This window comes from Perca fluviatilis, chromosome 14 (assembly GCF_010015445.1).
Source record: "Perca fluviatilis chromosome 14, GENO_Pfluv_1.0, whole genome shotgun sequence".
In the NCBI taxonomy this organism is placed as follows: domain Eukaryota; kingdom Metazoa; phylum Chordata; class Actinopteri; order Perciformes; family Percidae; genus Perca; species Perca fluviatilis.
The window spans coordinates 24263902-24287481 of NC_053125.1; the positions used below are offsets into that span (position 1 = coordinate 24263902).

General features: G+C 38.4%; 1 protein-coding gene and 2 long non-coding RNA genes across 3 annotated transcripts in view; all 3 read right to left on the reverse strand.

Moving 5' to 3' along the window:
• Positions 1-2402: 2402 nt before the first annotated feature.
• Positions 2403-2964, reverse strand: LOC120573136. The gene is made up of 2 exons (XR_005641644.1): positions 2695-2964; positions 2403-2596 (listed from the first exon to the last, which is right to left on the reverse strand). It is a non-coding gene; the product is annotated as an uncharacterized LOC120573136 (long non-coding RNA).
• Positions 2965-7464: 4500 nt separating this feature from the next.
• LOC120573133 lies at positions 7465-16067 on the reverse strand. Its single transcript, XR_005641641.1, has 2 exons — positions 15884-16067; positions 7465-9106 (listed from the first exon to the last, which is right to left on the reverse strand). It is a non-coding gene; the product is annotated as an uncharacterized LOC120573133 (long non-coding RNA).
• A 4759-nt stretch (positions 16068-20826) lies between these two features.
• Positions 20827-23580, reverse strand: part of LOC120573113 — a 78338-nt gene continuing 75584 nt past the window's right edge. Inside the window, exons 6-8 of the mRNA XM_039822589.1 lie at positions 23504-23575; positions 22865-23203; positions 20827-22397 (exon numbers count right to left, since the gene is read on the reverse strand). The gene's annotated coding sequence lies outside the window, so the exon portion shown is untranslated. The remainder of the gene's footprint in view (positions 22398-22864; positions 23204-23503; positions 23576-23580) is intronic.

The following is a 23580-nucleotide window of genomic DNA, read 5'->3' on the forward strand; positions in this document are numbered from 1 at the left end:
TCCCATTTACTACAGATGGAAGATCAGACCCTCCCAATTTGGCAAATTCATCCAAAACTTGGACAGGAATGAGGAACATTAGTGCCAATAGCAGCCATGTTCTTGACATTGCCATTTTGGAAAGATGTGAATTGTATTGGGATGTTGTTGCCCTTGTGCTGCCCTAAGCAGAAGCATGCAGAAATGATTCTTAAAAAAAAAATTGGTACGCCTCTGTGCCTGCCTGCCTTCCTGCTCCTCTGTGTGCCAGCCTGCCTGCTGCCTGCTGCCTCTCTCTCTGTCTGTCTCCCTGCCTCTCTGCCTGTCTGTCTGTCTCCCTCCCTGCCTCTCTGCTTGTCTGTCTCCCTCCCTGCCTCTCTCTCTCTCTGGACTAAAGTCTGGCTAAACCAAAGATACATACCAGGATATGAGGAGAAAAAAACTCTCTAGGTTGTTCATATTTCTTTAAACAGCAGCGCTGCTCAGCTTGTTTTGGTGGAACATTTGCACCCCGCAAAAGAAAAACCACATAAAATATTAGCCTACATGAAGTTAACTGCTCACACAATACAATAAGCTGGATACATGGTTAAACTTAATTTGATCTTACCAGTGTATCGCTATGTGTCCTCTCTAATTGGTCTCTAACATCCCAGTTAAAGAGGAAATGCTGTAAACATATTCGTTGTAAATCTTTACAATCATTTCCCAAAAATAACCAAGCAGGCCTGCCTTTTTGCACGATCAATATTTTTTTTTCCAAAACTTGTCATTTTCAGTGTGTAGCTTGCTAGCTCAAAGTTGTTGTTGTTTCCCAAAGAGAACAGAGACAACGGCAACATTTAAATGTCCTGGTTCTGTTGATTAGAGCCGGGATATTTAAGAAGATTAGCAACAGCTGATGCAACAGTCAGCCCGGGACCCAGCTACACTTCCTCATCATCACAGCTCCAGTGACACATAGCATGTTGGTGAGGCCTGGTGCTTTGCTGTCTTGAACTTTGACATTCTAGCACAATTAATGAGAGGCTTTTCTAATAACATCATTTCCAATTTCACCTGGTGGTTTCTCCAGCTTGGCCCTGACCAAACTAAAGCCTGAGGTTTCACTTCTTTTTACAGTCACATCTCAGAGTTACCACACCCACACCAAGCAGGCACAAGCAAGCACATTTCCAATGTAAAGGTAGTTTTGTTTTTGTCAGGGAAACTGCTGTTTACATTGCAAAGCAAATGTAAAATGAAAGAATAAAGTATAAACAGAGCTGTGTTTATATATCAGCGAGACTTTCAATTCAACTCCTTCTGAGAGGGACAAAGAGAAAGAATTTTAATGAAAGGGTAGACTGTGAGTTTATCTGAAATGGTGGTGAATCATTTTGCCAAAGTAACCTAACGTGTTTTGTCACGCAGATAATCGTGTGAGGATAAGCTCATTTGTTTATGAATGACAATTTTGTGAGCAGATATCTCTGCTTAAGAGCATCATAGGCTGCAGCAGCTTAACCATAATAACCCTGCCCGGGTTAGGGACACGAGGTGGGATAGCACAAGCACATTTGACTCAGTTGCTTCAAGGACATACACATACAGGATCAGGGCTGGGACAAAAACAATCGGCCCTGGCATTTTTGGCCCAGGCGGCCCACACCCAACGTGATTGGTCAGACACATTCCCTGCAGACAGTCCTCTTACTACTAACTACAAACTAATCATTCATTACCCTTTTGAAAAAGGGTAACTAATCATTCGTTACCCTTCTGAAAAACAGTAACTATCCTTCTGAAAAAGGATAACTACCCTTCTGAAAAAGGGTAACTATATCCTTCTGAAAAAGGGTAACTACCCTTCTGAAAAACAGTAACTACCCTTCTGAAAAAGGGTAACCGTTATTATTACTATTTTGCTTAATATGCTTAGCAACTTTAAAAACTGTTCACTGTTAATTTTAACTATTGTAAGATTCATATTTTGTCGCTTTGGACAAAAGTGTCTGCTAAATACTATAACCATAACCATAACCCTTCCCAAAAGCTACAATAAAGCTGAGAGCCCTGGAAAAGAGCACTTTGGCTTTGCAGTGCTACTGAATAACATTAGCTATAAAGCCATTCAAAGAACATTGATGCTTGTATGTACTGATTGTATAGATCAAACCGACTTTTCAGCTACCCAACAGGCTAACTGCTAGCATTTTCAATGTGAGCTTAAGCAGTTAGGTTACCTGACAGCCACTAACTTTAATGTTGAAGCCAAATTTATGAAGGTAAATATGGTGCAAAGGGTGAGAGCTTGTACAATACAATGTGAAAACTTGCAGAACAAAAAAATCTGAACTTGTATGTTAAAATGTGCACTTGTAAAAAAATATTCACACGTCAGGATTTGTGACTTGCACCCAGAAGCAGAGTGATAAGACAAGTCGAAGTTTTACACACTTTATTAATGAATCAGACAAGGTAGCAGAACGGACTGGTGGGGAACACCTCTCAGGCGAAAGAGCAGGTTGTGGACACACACACACAGGCAGGGAGACGAGGCACGCAGGACTGGTGACGGCAGGTGGAGAGTGGCGTCAGCGGGCAGGCTGAGAGACCCTAGAGCAGGGTGGCTCTCCTTCAAAACACAAAGAACAGCATTCAGGTTTGCAGGCACAAACGGCAGGTTACAAAAAAAAAGGTACCGCGACAGATTCAAACTGGACGTTCACCTACGTGACTATAGCCAGGCGCCGAACAGAGAGCAGCCACCGCTTCAGAAGCTGCGCTGATGATCCGCGGAGAACAGGCGGCTGATTAGAGAGGGCCTGCAGCTGCGAGTAATCCCGGGGGCGGCCAGTCACACCCTCTGCACTGCGAGAGAGGAGAAACAGATCGAGCAGAGGAGAGGGAGAGGAAAAGAGAGTAGAGAGAGAAGATTCCAGGGAAGCCCAGCTTGTCACTTCCCCACACACAAAAAAAAATCTGAACTTGTAAATTGGAATTTGCACTTGTAGAAAATAGGCTATTCACACGCCTGTATTCTGAATGTAAAGTCACAGAAAACAAAAGAAGTCACAAATGTGTAGATTGATATTTGCATGAACACAATGACAGCTGCAAACTTGTAATGCAACATTTACTCGTGTAGCCTTTTTTTTTTTTAAACTTTTTTTTAAGGTTCATTATCCATCACAACCACAACTCAGTGATTACAACCTCTCGAATCTGTCACTGCAACTTCACGTATGTTCTCTCTGGCATCACAAAGTGGAGAATCTTAATGGAATTAAAAGGTAGACTGTTTATTTAGAAGCGGGCTGGTTGGTTAGTTCGCTAACGCTAGCTTGCTATTCCATTAAGCGTCCATCATGTTACATAAATGAGATGGACAGAGTTGTCCCTCATCCGGCGATAGAAACCCTGCTTTCCCCGTTCTGTTGGCTCAGAGCTCCACAGCCTAAGTCCGCAGGTACAAATTAGTTTTGCTCCAAATGTATCGCAACAAGTATTGCAAAATTCGAGATTCGATTTTGATACTAATAACTGTGTTGTTTTTTTTGTGAGAAAGAAATTGAGAATATTTTTTCTGTGTGAGTCGGTGCAATCCTTCTGGAGAGATCTGCAGCATAACTGCTTACAGACCAGGGAAATTCAGATACCACCTACCACGACAGTGAAGAATAGAAAGTTTGGTGTTTTTGCTGAAGATAAGAAGGTAGATTTTTTACTCAACAATTTGGTGCTTTTAGGAAAACATTCTATACATAAATGTAGTTATTTTAAGACCAAGCCCTCCCTGATCCATTGGAAGAATGAGTTCAATCTTTTGTGTAAGTCATTGAAACGGGTTAAGGATAAAAAAGCCCTTGAATTGATTTATTTACTTGAGACTCTTAACATAAGTTGAGATAGCCCCCTTCTATTTGTTTCTCCTATTTTATTTTATTCTTATGTCGATTTGTTATGTATAAGCTTCTAGGTTTGTTTATATGCTCAACCCGAGGCAAAAGCTCTATTTTTGAATTGGTTTATATATATATATATATATATATATATATATATATATATATATATATATATATATATATGCCTTGTTTGTAAATTTGTATTCTGAATGAATATAAAAAAAAAAAGAAGTGTTGCTAAAGTCGAGGTGCGCAGGTTCTCCACTTTGTGATGCGAGAGAGAACATAATGAAGTTGCAGTGACAGATTGGAGAGGTTTTAATCACTGAGTTGTGGTTGTGATGGAAAATGAACCTGAGTTGAAAAAAAAAAAAAGTACACGAGTAAATGTTGCATTACAAGTTTGCAAATTTCAATTTACAAGTTCAGATTTTTTTTTACAAGCTCTCGTGTGTTTTTCTTCTTTGTGTGACTTCAAATTCAGATCACGTGTGTGAATATTTTTTACAAGTGCAACTTTTAACATACAAGTTCCGATTTTTTGTTCTGCAAGTTCTCACATTGTATTCTAAGCTCACCTTTTGCACCATATTTACCTTCATACAAACTGCTTGTTGTCGTTATGACGTGAGGCGGACACACAATGGGGTCCTAAATCTTCCGATGATGTAAAATGACGATTTTTGCGTCATCAGAAGATTTTTGCCCAGAGGCAAAGGACTACAGCCAGTAGTAGGAGCTACTTCCGCATAGCCTATAGGGGGTTGGGTCCCGGAGATTGCCGAGGACAAAACAAGTGTCAGCCATCTTGAATCCTCGCTTAGCTTCTCAGCAGCAACTGTATTCATCCTGAAGGAAATTTTAAAACAACAATTATGTGCATTCAAACTACCGCACACGTGTACCACCGGGATACATGGGTACAGATCGGAGAATATGCAGGACACTTTATTACAGATGGAATACTCTACACACTACGCCAGCTTCGCCCGCCGGCTATCGAGACCAGCGGTGTTGCCGATGCCTCTGGCCGGTAAAGGGACATCATCAGCGGGGACGTTGAATGAGTGTGCCGGTGGAAAGCTAACGCTAGCCACCTGTATACCACCTGTTACCATCTGTTCCATCAATCCTGCTTGTAAGTGTCTGCTCACTAGACAACAAACTGGACTACATCCAACTTCAACGAAACTCCCAACTGCTGGTGGAGTTTGTGACTGTAAAATGCCGACCATTCTACATCCCACTCAAATTTACGGCTGTTTTTATACTCAATGTTTATACCACAGCCCACCAAGAGCTAATGCTAGTATGCGTTAGCTGGACTTTACAGAGCCTATAATGTGTGTGCACTAATGGTGTGTTCTTTTTGTCCACCGAAGTCGATCTACGAGTCGTTTTCCGGAGTTACGAACCGGAAGTTGCAAAAAGAACGCCCCCGAGTTCGTAAATACGAATCTACAAGTCGTCTGAACTCAGAGGACCCCGAGTTCACTTTCAAAGATGGCTACGTCGTGCATCACACATAAACATTGTGGTTTTCTACAATTTTAAGCACTTTTGTCTTTGTTGTAACCAAATGAAGTCGTACACATAGCACTGTATACTGCTACCTATAGGCATGTCGCTACAGTCTTATTAGGAGTTAAATACCGCCTAATTAGTTATTTTGTAGCTTGTGCACCTGAAATTGGCTAGAGACGCTCGGTTGCTATGACAACAATGGCTTTAAGCCGAGTCTGAGCAGAAAGCAGAGCAGTAGCCTAACGTTAACGTTAATCAAAACGTAATTTTCATGTATGAAACTGTGAAATATATTTGTGTAATATGTCAATAACTGGGTGAATAGAATCCTAATGTTACTAAATATTTTACAAAAATCCATCTTTCTTTCTATTGTGTGACAAAAAGAACGCAATAACCTGCGGTTATTCGTTTTTCGACATGGATGTGACGTCACACTCGAGCTACTAGTTGCGATTTGAAGACAATAAGAACGCACCATAAATGTAGCCTGTTTCGTATGTTGTTTTTATATAAAGTCGTAAATGTGTGAAACGTTGTTTCATATATATGGTTTAAATGACAATAAAACACACTTGTTGAGTTGATCGCCTCACTGTCTGTATGTAAAGGGTAGGCGTGGCTTGGGAGATGATGCTAAAACAGCGAAGCAAGTGCATTCTGGGACTTGGTGTCTTTCACATGAGCCAAAAACACATTTTCTGGCTTTTCTCGGCCTAGAAGCCACCAAGTTCTATTTTTTTTCACATTTCTCCTACGTAAGTGACCCAATTTAAAGATATATTCATCTTTCCAATGGTGATATATCCCTTTAATTAGCATGAACAGGGCTTTATGGTCACCTTTTTCCCCCAAGGAGCACGTTTTGCTCCCAAGTTGAAAAATGTAGGATTGACTTACATAGCCTAAAGCTTTTACTGTTAAATTGTACAATAACACAATCATGTTATGGATACAAAACATTGTGAAGTGTAATGTTTTCTACATTTTATTGATAAAAAAAAATATCAGTGATGTTGAATATAGCCTACAGTGCAATGGACCACCACAGTTCATGCATGCATGTGAACCGTGGATTCATTAATAGAGTTTAACCTACATAGTGTAAAACTAAACGTGAATGGGGCACAGCAGAAAGACGGAGAGGATCCGGTACAGCCTGAACCCTGCAAATGGAGATCCTGTTTGAAGGTGGTGTGCTTGATTTTGACTTTGACTTGAATTTGAGTAGCCTAACCTCTGGATGGGTCGGTCGGCCCATCTCGGGACCAGGCCGGCCGTTGCCGACTGGCCAAATGCTTAATATTTATTATTATTAACTTATTATTATAACCATAGTGAAATCGTGCAAGCGATAAAAACCCGTCCTATGCGCTGTCAGCCTGTAAAGACAATTTATTGCCTATTTAAAAAAATAAATCTGACCGGCCCACATTTTAAAAAAAATGGTCCGGCCCCTCTGGCATTTGCCAGAATTGCCAGATAGCCAATCCGCCCCTGCAGACCCAGGTGAAAAAGAATTCTATTAAAAATATGCTTTAATAAAGTGTACTAAGTATATTTTCTACATTTTGTACCATTTCCGTCAAATCCAAGTATAGTTAAGTGTATTCAATTATGTATTAACTTCAACTTAACATCTATTTGACTACACTTCAAGTGTAAATAGTATACTAAAATGGAACAACTTTTTTTAAACTTCAAGTGCACTAAAATACACTAATGAAAATAAAGATTCATGAGTAATTAAGCACACTTACAGTACAATTGCATTGTATTGCCATTCTTATTGAAATACACTTAAAAAGGCATTGCAGCACAAGTTGTGTTTAAGTATATTTTGTGCATACTGCTATCATACTTGTGCATACTGCTATCATACTTATAATTACTTATATAAACTTAATTTAGTATGCCTCTGTAATATTTCTAGTGATCTACAAATGCACTTCATAACTATATTTAGTGCTTTTAAAGTGTCCCACTATGACAATAATGTGTTTTAAGTGAAGTTCAATTACAACCTAAACATCATAAACACGTACTTTCAGTTCAATGTTATTATAGTGTAAAGTAGAAACAAATTGTTTTAAGTATATTTCATCTGTACTTTTATCCCCATTTTGTTATACTTAAGCATGAATGTTGCTATTACACTACAAGTGTATTATATTACAATTCAGTTCAAGTGCATTACATTGACAGATTACAAATTGCATTTCAGAAAAGGATCTTTGTTATTGACACAAAAGTAAAACACAAAAGCAGATATTGGCAAAAGCAGGAAACTTGAACAGTTAAGGCGGTGTCAAAAAAAAAGAAGAAGAATATGAGCGATATCCGCCGTGCTCAGACATACACGCCGCTGTGGCCGATGTCTTGCAAGCGGTTTCAGGAAAGTGGCACCAGTGTTTGTTTGTGTGTGTGTGTGTGTGCGCGAACGCATGTGTGTGTCGGCCCACCCCCGCGAAGCTCAGACCTGCAGAGGAGCAGAAGAAAGTAGCTGCACCTTCACCAAAATGAAGACTGAAAAACAGAACTATGATGGTAAAAATATTTACTCGCCATGTGGCAGCTAGCCATTTAAATAGATATAATTTATTAATTATATGTTATTATTTAAATGTAATATTTAGTTTTTAATAAATAATTGTTAACGGTAGGTAGTACAGAGTCCGCAGTCTATCGCACAAACATTCGAGGAATAATGCAAACATTTGACGGTCAGTACCAATTGCCTGGGGGAACATACGTGCCACAAACGGCAATTCCACAACTGTACAACAGCATGAAAGACGACATAGCCTACTAAAGGAGATCAAAGACATATTGTGGATATTTAAAATATCTTCCAGTTCTAGTGTTAAAAATTCCTTAGAAATAAAAGTTTATTGATCTTTGAAAAAGTGTACCTGCATTATTATGCCATTATCATTATATTAGATGAAAATGGTCTCAGGACGACAAGATTATGGTTTATCACAATTTCTGGGACAATTTATCATCCAGCAAAACTTTTTATCGTGACAGGCCTACTCGCTTTATACTGGACCAATGTCGAAGATCGTTGTTCCCAACAGTAACAACAACAGAGGAACATAGGGTCCAAGTTGAAAAACCCAAAGTTACCCTTTAAATTGTGCACTCTGTTTTCAAAGTAGTTTTTCAAATGACAAAAAATGTTAACACTGTAAAAAAAAAAAAAAATCCATCTGGTATAGCAGTACCAAAGATGCCTGTTGGTCTAAAGAGAAAACGTTTGCTTGGTTTGCAAAAGGTTATTTCCATGCAGCTCCATGCAAATCCTGTCCACTTAATTCAAAAAAAAAAAAAAAACTAGTCCAAAGAGTACAGCCATACCAATGATGCCTAGGGACAACAACGCTTTTTGGTTGACGGCACATTCTCTCTGGCCCTTTCACTGGAAGAGCCAGTTTTTTAGAGCAAGTGCTTTGTTGGTAAGTTTCCCTCCATCAAGTTCCATGCAAATCTTTTGGATGATCGAAGGCGAGCAGGTTAGCTGGCATACTGTACATTAGTCCAAACAGCGTAGCAACAGGTAATGCTACATTATAAAGATCTTGCAACATCTTGATGCCTTCAAGGACAATACCAATGTCCCCTGGTTCATCACTTGAAGCATGTTCTTTAAGAACATAAATCCCAACACTGGTGTCTTCAATGGCCTCGTTGATGGCGTCTTCATCCATGCCCTACTAAAAAAAAGGGCAGTCAATAAGACCAATCGAGAAACAAATACTCAAGTATTAAATCATAAGGGAGTACTAAGTAGGGCTAACGATTTTAGAAAATAATCTAATTGCGATTTTTTTCCACAAATATTGTGATTGCAATTTAATATGCAATTATTTTTTAAGCTCTTTGTCTTCTGTATTATTCAACAAAGACAAGTAATACATCCTTGTATAGTATGAACAACACAAGATTAGATAGATTAAACAAACTGTGCTTTCCTGGAGGCCAGGCCTGTATGTGATGATGAAATTAGGTGATGCATGAATTTATATGAATGACATCTTTTATTTAACTAAATCAATCACAGTAGTATATTGAGCACTGACCGAGCCTGGTGTAAACGTTCTTATGAAAGTCAGAAACAAATCACACAAACTAAAGTGCAGATGGCAAAAATATGTGGCTTTACAACACTTAGTAGTACTTAGATTATTTCATTATTATTAACTGTAATAAACATATATAAACATGTGGATTGCATTGTTTTTTTAAACACACTACACTTTGAAGTCAACTACTGGTGTACACCATCATATTGGTACATATTTCTCTAAGAATATTACGACATGGTTACTACAAAAGGTACCAGCTTTGCTGTCAACTCCAAATCACGTAGGAAAGAGATTGACAGTAAAGACAAAGAAAGATACAAATATGAAGATAAGTAAGAAAATAAATAGAGGAAAGGTTAAAACTGAGACAAAAAGGTGAATATAGTAGGAGAAAGATGAAAAATAACTAGACATAGGGCCTTACAATTTGTATGCCGTTCTTGCCAATAAATTGTGGTGTGTAAAATATTTTACATAACCTTTCCACAATTCTAAAATCTTAATGTTTTTCAAAAAAAAGAAATAACACTAAACAACCAGTTGGTGTTTTAATGTTTCTGATACTGTTAAAGGCTTGTTTAAAATGGCGATGTCTGTGAGAGTAGGTCCATTTTCATTTGTAAACAATTGAGAAACAAATAAATGTTTCCATCTGTAACTTTCAATTATTTTAGGAAATATACAAAGAAAAAAGAAATATGACAGCACTTATACCACTATAAAGCATTTGATTGTGTATGCTGTTCAAATAGGATCTTATGAAAGAAAACATTTAGAATCAGTGAGGTGAACCAAGCACATTGGCTCAAGCACACAACAAAGACACAAAAGGTACGGAAGCATATTGTATTCACCATAGAAAAAAAAAAAAATTAGACACCTTATCTCGTAATTACGAGAAAATAGCTCATAATTACGAGATCTTTTCTCGTAATTACGAGATCAGGATCTCGTAATTATGAGATATTTTTAAACACCTGGAAGGCAGATAGGAAACGCTTAAGGTGAAAAAGCTTAACGTGGTTTAATGTATAATGCATAATATTTGGACTTTGGATTAGATTAGATAGACAGTTTTAAGTGGTTATGATGAGCAATATAGGAGAGGATTTTGGTGATGATTGATCGTTGTTTAGGTACATTAAACCACGTTAAGCTTTTTCACATTAGGACTTAAAAAGCCAATGAGAACCGTGGAGAGTCAACCCCCAGCTGCTCCGCTGCCCTGCTGTGAAGCAGAAACACTTTATGTCAGATAATGTCCATAATATTTGGACTTTGGGTTTGAGTTTTTGACAGTTTTCAGTGGTTATGAAGAGCAAAATGAGAGAGAAATTAGGTAATCATTGTTTAGGTACATTAAACCACGTTAAGCTTTTCCCACGCTATAGGGCCAATGATGAAGAGAACATTAACGTGAGATAACTTCTATAATCGTTCGATTTAGATTTAGTTTTTTTGACCGGCTTAAGTGTTCATGACAAGATATGACCATGACACACTGGTGTTGAGTGATCGTTGTCTAGATACATTAAACCACGTTAAGCTTTTTCACGTTAAGCGTTTCCTAGCCGCCTTCCAGGTGTTTAAAATTATCTCATAATTACGAGATGAGGACCTTGTAATTATGAGATCTTTTCTCGTAATTTTAAACACCTGGAAGGCAGCTAGGAAACGCTTAACGTGAAAAAGCTTAACGTGATCTCATAATTACGAGATCCTCATCTCGTAATTACGAGAAAAGTTATGAGGTATTTTCTCTTAATTACGAGATAAGGTGTCTAATTTTTTTTTTCTATGGTGAATGCAATACGCTTCCGTACTGCAAGGTGGGCTAAAAATCCAGTTTGAGTCCGACCTTAAAAATGCTGCTTCATTAATATGAAAACTTAATGATTTATGGAGGGCTTCTTCAGTGTGCAGGAGTGGAGCGAGTGCATTTAGGAAAATGACACGATAGACAGAGTTCCCATACACTGTGCTAACGTTAGATGCCCCAATTTCATGTCAGCAGCACCCTCCTGCATATAACCCACACACCCACACACACACACACACACACACCCACACACACAGAGTCTGTAACTGAATAACCGACAGCTTTAGCTACAACACTCGTTCGTTCTTACCCGACGTTGCATTGAACTTGTCTGTGGACCGCGGTGAAGATAGTTTAATATTTGACATTCGTCGGTTTTCGCGGATGTTACCTTCAATAGTTCCGTGTCAATACTTCGATTTCCCCCAGTTTCTGGGTATGTTGTAGATCTCATTTAGACAGACGTTTCACACTTATTTTTAACTCAAAATCACCAAAAATATCGACACAGTTTAGAGCGCAAAGAACTGAATGTCTGTCCAACGCTCCCGTCACAATAGGCGTACTTAGGGGCCGTCATAAAATTGCAACTCCACTAATTTTAACCATCATTAACTTTTTTGTTTTACAACATAGACATCTCAAACCACTTCCATTAAAGAGAGGGAGAGCTATTAAACATTTCACACTTGTGAATTAGTAAAAATAAATAAAAGTAAATAAAGATGTAGGCTATAGTTACCAATAAATATGGTAGTTTCAACCATTTTCTAATTAATGAATAGATTGACATCAAACCACCTGCAAAATGTTTCTGGCATCCTCTCACAAATTCCACAGCTGTTAGTTTGCAAAAAAAGTCTTTAGCAAATCCTATAGCATCCTCAATGCATATTTAAAGCTTTTCAATTCAATGGCTTGCCCATTCATGAATATAATCACATCAAATCACCTGTAATATGTCTCAGACATCTTATCACAACTTTCACAGCTGTTAGTTTGTGAAAAATTCTTTAGCAAATCCCTTAGCATCTAACATGCATATTTAAAGCTTTTCAATTCAATGGCTTCCTCATTTATGAATATTTTGGCATCAAACCACCTGTAATATGTCTCAGACATCCTTTTACAAATTTCACAGCTGCAAGTTTGTGAAAGTCTTTATCAAAACCCTTAGCATCCGCATAACTGACATGATGTCTATAACATGCATATATAAAGATTATTATTTTAATAGGTTTCTCATTTATGAATGTATTGACATCAAACCACCTGTAATATGTCTCAGACATTCTCTCACAACTTTCACAGGTGTTAGTTTGTGAAAAAAATACTTTGAAAATACTGTATCAATATCCCTGATCTGTCGGCTATTCAATGCTTATTTTTTTAATAGGTTTCTAATTTTTTAATGTATTGACATCAAACCACTTGTGATATTTCTCAGATATCTTCCCACAACTTTCTCAATGCATATTTAAAGCTTTTCAATTCAATGGCTTCCTCATTTTTGAAGATAAATAAATAAATAAATAAATATATATATATATATATATATATATATATATATATATATACATAAAATGCATATATAAAGATTAGCAATTTAATAGGTTTATCATTTCTGAATATATAGCCATCAAACCACCTGTAATATTTCTCAGACATCTTTTTACAACTTTCACAGCTGTTACTTTGTGGAAAAAACAACAACTTTGAAATACCTTATCAATATCCCTGATCTGTTGGCTATTTAATGCATATTTAAAGGTTAATATTTCAAAACTTTTCTCCTTTCTGATGCTGGTGGCGGGGCCGAATAGGGGCGGGGGTTTCATTTCCTTGTTTTGGTGCCTGGAGCATCGATGTGCGGGGCGCTGCGTTGCTGTTGGCTGGTGGCTGGATTGGACACAGTGGTTGGGGTGCTGGCAGCTGTGGAGTGTGGCTGTGTTTTCCTGTGGGGGAATCTGGCACCGGGACATGGCAGTCTGCGCTGTTCAGTTTTTTGCTGAACACAGAATTTAATATTCTGATGCAGCGTGGCCTGAGTACACAAGGGCTACGTTCAGACTGCAGGCCAAAGTGGCCCAAATCCGATTTTTTTGGGGTCAAGTGACCAGGTCAGGCTTCTTCAGAAGTAGTGTGAACACTCAAATCTAGCCTAGATCAGATTTTTTCAGATCAGATTCAGACCACTTCCACATGTGGTCCTGAATCCGAACCAGATCAGATTTTTTTCAATGTGACCGCAGTGTGAACAGCCAAGGCGGATTTGATGTGACTCACTGCGCCCTCTCTCCCCGCGGGGAGGGGCGGGGCCCCCTGCTTCCAGTGCGGCTGTTAACCGGGGCGGACTGTCCTCAGTGTTCCCCAACCGCGCGTCGCATCGCCAGGGCGGGGATAAAAAGGTGATGTCGGCAAGTCCCCCAGACCCGCCTGTAAACACGGACCAAGGAGTTTAACGCGGTCGCAAGTCGGGGTCGCCCCATGGTGCAATGAAAGTGCGCCGGCTGAGGTGGGATCCCGGTCCCTCGGGGTCGGGCGCACCACCGGCCCGAGTCGCCGCACCGCCGGGGAGGTGGAGCGTGTGCGAGGGCGAAGCCAGAGTGGTGGAGGCCCATAGCGGTCCTGACGTGCAAATTGGCAGTCCGGTCACACAGCCATAACCCCGCAAATTTGTCTCTCTTTCTCTTCAGTCTTCTCCTCCTCAGCACCTGCGCATTAATGTTATGCTGACTTCCTCCATAACCTCCCTAACTTTAGTGCAACAGCGTGCTGCGTCTGATGTCATTGTTAGTGTTCTTTTGCGCATGCAGGTCATTTCAAAACCGCAAACAGTTCACACTGGAATCTGGTATATGCCACATTTTAAAAGGTCATGTGAACAGCCAAACAAAAAATCGGATCTGAGCAAAAAATCTGAATCGGGCATTAAGACTTGCGGTGTGAATGTAGCCAAGGAGGCCCTCTGGCAAGGTTGTCTTGTCTCAGAAGCACAACAGGTTAGCCTCTATGATGTGCTGTGCATTTTCTTTTTAAATATTTTTTTACATAAGTCATTTTTGATAAATTCATAATCTTTAAATATGCATTTTATGGACTATATGTCACTGATGAGGATGCTATGGGATTTGCTAAAGACTTTTTCACAAATTAACTGCTGTGAAAGTTCTGGGGGGATGCCTGAGACATATTACAGGTGGTTGGATGTGATTATTTTCAAAATTGAGCAAGCCATTTCATTGAAAAGCTTTAAATATACATTTATAGACTATAGGTTACCGATGAGGATACTACGGGATTTGCTAACTACTTTTTCACAAACTAACAGCTGTGAAATTTGTGAGAGGATGCCAGAAACATATTACAGGTGGTTTGATGTGATTATATTCAAAAATGAGGAAGCCATTGAATTGAAAAGCTTTAAATATGCATTGAGGATGCTATAGGATTTGCTAAAGACTTTTTCACAAACTAACAGCTGTGAAATTTGTGAGAGGATGCCAAAGACATATTCCAGGTGGTTTGATGTGATTATATTCAAAAATGAGAAAGCCAATGAATTGAAAATGTTTAAATATGCATTTATAGACTATAGGTCACTGATGAGGATGCTATGGGATTTGCTAACTACCTTTTCACAAACCAACAGCTGTGATAAGATGTCTGAGACATTACAGGTGGTTTGATGTCAATACAGTCATTAATTAGAAAATGGTTTAAACTACCATATTTATTGGTAACTATTAGCCTACATCTTTATTTACATTTATTTATTTTTACTAATTCACAAGTGTGAAATGTTTAATGGCTCTCCCTCTCTTTAATGGAAGTGGTTTGAGATGTCTATGTTGTAAAACAAAAAGGTTAATGAAGGTTAAAATTAGTGGAGTTGCAATTTTATGACGGTCCCTAAGTACGCCTATTGTGACGGGCGCGTTGGACAGACATTCAGTTCTTTGCGCTCTAAACTGTGTCGACATTTTTGGTGATTTTTAGTTAACAATAAGTGTGAAACGTCTGTCTAAATAAGCTCTACAACATACCCAGAAACTGGGGGAAATCGAAGTATTGACACGGAGCTATTGAAGGTAACATCCGCGAAAACCGACGAATGTCAAATATTAAACTATCTTCACCGCGGTGCCTGTGGTCTTAGCTAGCTAACCTTAGCTATTAGCAAACCAACATATAACGTTATGCCCAAACTACTCGACGGACCTTTTTTTGTTACATAAAGTAACGTTACAACAGCACCAATGTGATCTAAATGTTGCGAACTAAACCCGAGCTCTTAACACTCATTCTTATGAGGCTGACTGGCTCCTCTTCACCTGCTTCCATTAACATTACGTTAGCTACATTGAAATACCATTGTTAGGAGCGGGACCGTCAGGGGAAGAAACACAATTATTAATGCTAAACTAAGTAGTTACTAGTTAGTGATGGTATTAGCTGACTTAGTTACAAGAAAACCGATATATTTATAGATTGCACAAACAAGTGAACGGACTTTTGTAACTGTTACATGCAGTACAAAAACATTATGAACATGAACAAAATCATTTTGATTGATGTTAACTTACTTTTTCGTGAAGGAGACAGACGACACATGGCTGCTGTAGAATTAATCCTGCACGCAGCCAACACATACTCAACATTCTTCTGGTTTTGGCGATGTCCTTGTTGAAACAGTTTGACTGGGTTCTTCTTCTTCTTATTTCCGGCAGGCTAGACGCATCTATGGCGTATTGCTGCCATCCTCTGGTCTCTACTCTGCTATCCACACCTCAAGTAGAAATAATTATAATTAGCTACATCTTATTATATACTCCAATATGTCGCAAGTACTCCATCAGTTTCTTCCCTTTGCTCCAACTATCCAAATTCAATAAAGTGCGTAAAGTAAAAACAGTTTCTCCAGTTGCACCCAGTTCTCTGAACAATTTCTTCCTCTGCCGAGAGTACTTCCTGCACTGCACTAATACATGCTTCACTGTTTCCTTGTCTCCACATTCACACTTTCCATCAGGATGTTTACCAATCAGAGCCAGCCCACTCCTCAGGCCACAGTGCCCAAGCCTCAATTTGGATAAAACTACTGCATCTCTTCTCTTACATCTATAATCACATATTTCTTTCTCTACCATTCTTTGTACTGAATAATAAGTTCTCCCCTTCTTTTCACAATCCCATGAATTTTGCCACATTTCTTTTACTGACCTATTAATTATTTCAGTGTAGTCTGGTGACCCATACTGCACGTTAATTTGAACTTTTTCCTCCTGCACTGCTTTCTTTGCCACCTCATCTGCCTCATCATTACCTTCCACACCCATGTGTGCCGGAACCCACATAAACCCCGCCTCATACCCTGCTTTATGAAGTCTATACAACACCTGCATAATCTCCACAAGCACATCAGGCCTGGACTTAGTTTTGGTACCTTTAATTGTAATTAGGGATGCGGCTGAATCACTACATATGACAGAATGTTCCTGTTTGTTGTCTTCAACCCACCTTAATGCCCATAGAACTGCCACCAACTCTGCACTAAACACTGATAAGCGATCTGAAATCCTACATCCTTTTTTATAACCTATTTCAGGTATGCTAATACCAAAAGCCACTTTACCACTCTCAGGATCCTTCGATCCATCAGTATAAATTTGTAGATAACCTCCCCATATGTGACCCTGCCGAGCTTTTATCTCCTCCACTACATCCTCTGACATCTTTCTTTTGCTTGTTTTCAAAAAATATAAATCAACAATGGGATCTGGAATCAATCACAAAGTTACATCTGAACAACATACTGGTGGACATACATTTAAATTCTCAATACCAATGTCATCTGCCATAGATTTAAGTGTTTCTACGAAGTTTGTTTTAACCAATCTTGCTGTTCCCATAAACTCCCAATGCTGACTCAGTAGGTTTTTTATTGGTAACTTTCCAGTTTGTCCAATTAATTTCATTAAATACTTCAACCCAAGTTTACATCTTCTTATAGCCAATGGCATCTCCCCTGATTCTATTAATAGCGCAGATATTGGCATTGTATGAAACACCCCACTACACACTCTAAGAGCTTTTGCTTGGACTACATCAAGTTGGCTAATCACTGAAGGGGCTGCTGCCCCATATACCATACAGCCATAATCAATAGTTGATCTTATCATTGCTCTATATATCATCATCATAGTGTCACTATCAGCCCCTCACTCAGCCCCAGCCACACACCTTAAAACATTAATTATTTTCCCATGCTTAGATGAAACCATCTCAATATGCTTTTTCCATGTTAACCTTTCATCTAACCATATCTCCAAGAATTTAAAATGTTTTACTCTTTCAATACCTACACTTCCTGGCGCCATTTGATTCAAATATACCATTTCTGGTAGTGACCAAACTTAATTCGATCATTTAAAATGTTCAATTCAATCAATTTCAATCAACGCAAAAGGAATCCATACAGTTAACATTTTTCAAAAACAACTGAAGTCTACATGATTGAACCATGTTCTTGAAAGGAATATAAATGAATTGCGTAGCATATTCTAAATAAATTTTTGTAAATTCAAAGACCTGCTATTTCCCATTTTTTCAGTGTACTTTGATATGCTAATAAAAGTACACTTATATTTAGTGCACTTTGTTTACAGTGTACTAAGATTACACTACTGATGTAGTGAAATTAGTGTACACTTTCAAAAATTATACTCTGTATTAAAAATAAGGGTACTTACTATAAGTACACTAAGTTACCACTATACATTTTTGTATTTTAACATATTTATTAAACTACTCTGATATGCCACTAAAAATACACTTATGTTAGAGTGTACTGTATAAAGTGTACAGAAGTCACACTTCTAATGAAGTGAGATCATAGTACACTTTAAAAAAGTATACTAACAATTAATTTCCCCAAAAATATACTTCCCATAAGTACACTGAATTGCCACTCTAAGTATGTCAAATTTAATACACTTAAAAAAAAAAAAAAAAAATATTAACAACAAAGTACACTTTCAAAAAGTACATTTAAAAAATAATTAGATTACTGGTAAATTAGTATACTTACTTTTTGGACTCTGAAGTTGAACTTAATTACATCTATTTTGAAGTATACTTTTAAAAAGTACATATTAAATACTCTTTAAATAAAGCACAACAAGTAGAAGCATACTTGTTTTATACTACATGTACTTTATTCATATTTCTAATACACTAAAGTATACTACTTTTTTACCTGGGGACAACCATAAAAACATATTTAAATTGCAGAGTTAGAGAGTTAAAAAAGATGACAGAACTAGATCCGACAATGTGTGCAGTGTCAACAGAGAGAAACACGGACAAATCGGACAGACGGTGACAACAACAAAAAAACATACTGTAGAGAATGACAGTAGGCCTAACAGCATGAAACGGCATAGGCAGTATGTGTAAATTTGTTATAAACGTGTGCTCTTTAAAAGTAGAAAGCATTGTTTGCCACTTACTTACATTAGGTGTTTAAAAATCTATTAGGCTACACAATGTACTGCTTATATTATTTCACCATCTGTACACAAACATAATTAGTGAATGCATGTCCGTGGATGGGGCTGCATGGGCCTGGTGATTTGGGCTGGTGTGGCTACAGTGCCAGTGCTGAATTCTTGTCCCAGTCCGCCCCTGGGTGCAGGTGCTGGAAGACGGCATGGAACGGTCCGTAGCTCGGTGGGATGGAGTTTGGAGACCGGAGCAGGGTTGCGAAGACGAAGAGTCCAAACGATTGTGTCATCTTGAACCAGACAAACATCAACGACAACGGACTGTACGTGTTAACCTGCGGCGGCCCCGACTCTGAGAATCAGACATTCCTGAACGTTGTCCCAGCCTCCGAGGCTGCTGTCAGAGGGAGATCTGGGGAGACTTGAGTAGGCCTACCACCACTTCACTAGGGAAACTGGGGTAGTTTAGGCTGGAAAGAAACGGAGAGCTTAAATAGTGTGTGTGTGTGTGTGTGTGTGTGTGTGTGTGTGTGTGTGTGTGTGTGTGTGTGTGTGTGTGTGTGTGTGTGTGTGTCGAGGTAGTTACACCTAATTTCCTCTCAATAAAACAAAGACGTTGGAATATAAAATTGGCACCATGAATAACTGCAAAAAAGGAATACACGTAAATACATTTGGGCTACTTTTACACTTAGCCTACTTTGCAAACCTACAGATGAGCTGTAGGCTGCACGTGAGACACTAGCAGCACGTGCTGATCAACGCATTCATTGTTGGAGAGAGGTGAAAAACTAAATTACCACACTTGTCATAGCATTATATTTATATCATTATAATCATCCCATAACTTTGATCAAAAGATAAAACGTGTTTCACATCCTGGCCTTCTCCACTAATCCTCTACAACTTCCTTCTCTTTTTCTCTCCTTTTTTTCTTCTTAAATGTTAAATTATTTGGAGATTAGATTTATTCACGTTTCAGCGCAGCGGCTGCAGGTATCTGTGCTGTCAGGGCCCACAGGCCTGTCACAAAAAGGCCTTTTTGCACAATATTAAAATCAGACCATGCTGAGGAGGTAAATATACAAAGTAGGCCCGGGCCTGTCCAGGCCTGACGCTGACGCTGGGCCTGCCAGGATTAGAAATTAGAAATAGAAAATAAAATAAAGAAAACATTCCCGGACATTAAATAAATGCATTTTAAAATAGTTACAATGCAGTGAGCTTCCGAGCTATAGGTCGTACAACATACCAACGACAGATACTGATCTGAATTGTAGTATTGTACTCCACTACATTTAAATGACAGATTTAGGCTATTTATTTTGTACACTCCGATTTTACATTTTGTAATGTGTCATCAAAAAAATAAAAATAAAAAAAAATTCTTAGGATGTTGTGTTGTCCTTGCTGTCATGTGTGTCCTTCTTTTGTGTCTTAGGACGCTGTGCTGATCTCACTTTCATGTTGATTTTATCTTATTGTATTTTATGTTAATCTGAGAATGTTTTTTGTTGTTTATGTTGTGAAGCAACAGATTGTAGCACTATGTCCAAGTCAAATTTCCCCTCGGGGACAATAAAGTGTATTCTATTCTATTCTATCTTAATTTTGAATGCCTTTTTTCATTTAAAAGAGTAAGGACTTCAATGTGACTTTGAATAGATATCGTTATCTCCGACGTAAATAAACGTCCATAAATCTTCACAGAAAAAAAGAATCACAGAAAAAAAGACGCTCATTATAGACCTGCCTGAAAATCATGGCGCTTTTAAGTTCTCTTCCGTATCAAAGTAAACCAGTGGTGTTTGTCTGTTCACCCATGGGTGGACCGCCGAGAGGAACCGCTAATAGTTCATTCGGCATACTTCTAGAGGAAAAAAACGGCCATAAAGAAACGCCCCTTTTACATCGACTAATGTAATAAGTATAGCTACAGTAGTTCCAAACGCCTGTTTATCCCCCCCAAATAAGTAAGACAAAGAATATTCATAGTACTACACAAATCCAATTACCTTCCTCCCAGTATTTCACCCTCCCATTTATTAAAATGTAATCTTTTTACAAGATTATCTGTAATATCTGAAGACATGTTTCTGATAATGACATCTTTACAAGAAGATGAGAGGTGTATAAAGCTGCATTTTGGAGCAGAAACCCCCTTTCAGGAAGCAGAGCAACATGTGGAACAGTCTGTCAGATCAGTCACTCTAAATCAAGAGAACTTGTTGGGGAATAATACAAACATGTGGAATAGGAGATGGATGGAATTAGAAATTGGCGAAGAAAGCAAGAAAAACATACAGTATGCAGAAAAGAATACAGAACATAATTGATAAATAACACGGTTAAAAGAATAGGAAAATAAAAGATACAAAACGTTGGCAATAAACAACTTGTAACAGAGCATACAGAATGAAATGAAAAGGACAGTCTGTCTAGAACTGCATTAAAACAAAACAAGAGCATTATATTTTCTCACTCTCACTATTTTAAAAGCAGCTTCAACGCTGATGTCATTTTAAAGGGGATATGTTACACAATACTTCAACACATGTTCTCAGTACCACATGAGACACTTCCTGTTCATCACCTCAAGTTGTTTGAATTATGAAAGTGAGTTTTGTTCTTTTGGATCACTGCTTTACTATTACTGTCCATGATGCAAGCTGTATCTTTTGTATGTTATTAAAAAATAAACATAAAAATTGTTTAAAAAAAAACAAAAAAAAGGGGATTGTTTTTTTGTGGAATGCTCATTTTGATTGACATTTTAAACTATCACCACATCAATATTTAATTGCCTTATCTGGCTGGTTAAACCTCTTTCGATACAGCATGCTGTTGGTTTGTTTATAACAGACATATTATCTAGGACGCCTTATCACTGCTCCGACTAAACACACGAAGGAGATACTTGACAAAGCTTTATCCTTTTGAGTCATTGTGGTTAGGTCTACTATCATGGAGAACACAAGCGTGCTCGAGGAAATGAAATGGTTGAGTCATTCCCAACGATGTTAACATCAACAAGTGGTTTTACAGCCATGTACAATAGCCTTGAGTGTATGAATGGTTGAGTCAGCGCAACTGTGTGTTTTTTTCAGAGTCACTGCAGAGGGGGCCTTCATATTATTGTTAATTATTGTTGTTGTTGTTGTAATTTTTTAAAGGTAAAAAAAATAAATAAAAACAAAATGTCTTAACACGAATCCAACATATTATTAGCAAATATTAATCAGCCTATTTGAGAAAAAAAATGATGATAGGCTTACTGGCCTAAAGGAACTCACTATGGTAGCCATGCACAGTTAATCCTGAGGATTCATTGTGCCACATGTATGTTTATCATTAAAATATGATTCATAAAATCATGGCAACAAATATTAATAGCTTAGTATTCTATGGACTAAAAAGTTATGTATAAAGGCTTTAGGCTGCCCACACGTTATTGTAGGCCTAGCTTATTATGCAACCTAATTATATACAACATGTAGTAGGGGGGTCCCTGATCCGTCTCTCTCTCAGTTTAGGGGTCCTTGGCTGGAAAAACGTTGAAGACCCCTGTCATAGAGGGACATGGAGGGAGTCTGACCTGCAGGGGTCAAAACACAGACTCTGAGTAAAGGAGCCAAAACCAAAGGCAGATGTGAGTGACTGGGTAAATGAGAGTGTGAGGACATCTTGTGGCCAAATGTGGCACAGCACCACCTTGATTTAACCCAAAATGACCTCCCATAGCAATTTGAAGACCTGGGACACAATATTACATTAAACTTTCTATAATTTATTCATTCATTCATTCATTCCTTCATTCTTTGAGTCTTTTTAATATGTATAGTCTATGTGCTGTCTATGTGATGTCGCTCAGCATCCTCCTCAGTTCAGACTATAAGTTATTAAGTGCATTTATCCAGGTAAATTCATTGGAGTGACTTGTTAACTAGTGGCTAATGGCTACTATGTAAACAAACCAAATGTATGCGCATGCATTCTCATTCACTTCTTATTGTAAAATACACGGGACAACGTGGACGTGATTTCACTGCAGATCCCACTCACCCACACTTCAACTTGTCTGGTCATCGTGTGATGTGAAATGGCTGAAGGTCCTTCTCATTTTATTTCTGGCTGGTTATTATTATTTGTTAAATGTTCTTCTCTAAGGGCCAGGGGCGGGCAGGTGGTTGAATGGAGTCACATCAGACGTTGACCTTCTTACCCTAAAGACAGACGTTGGAGGGAGAGGGTCTGGGACTCTCAGGTCTCGAATCAGAGCTCTGACGACTCATTTTTTTCTTTTATCAGTAAATTTAGTAAAATAGCCAGTAGAGCTGCTGCTGTCAGTCCAGCGTAGAGGTCGATCATTCCCCGACTCTCTGGTTCTGGTCTCACTAGGGACTGCAGATGAAAATTAGCCAGTATGGCTAAATCTGGCACATTTACATGTTGGACATTGTACTCATGTTGATTAATGTGCACTGTCCATTTTAAATAAAGAAATCTAAAAAAAAACAAAAAACTATTGGTCTCCGAAAATCTCATAGAGCAGCTTTTTACGTGGATCAAGTTTCAGGATGATCTGTCTTCAATGAATCAAATGTGTGTTAACTTCTGGTCTAATCCACCAACCCTCACACACTAAATCTGTACAACAGGATTCATATCATGACAACACCAACATTCACATTCACACATTACCTTGTGTGTCTTCAGTCATTTAAGATCCAAACCAGGAGACCAGAGGACAGAGTTCCAGTTTGTGAGTCTGATCTAGG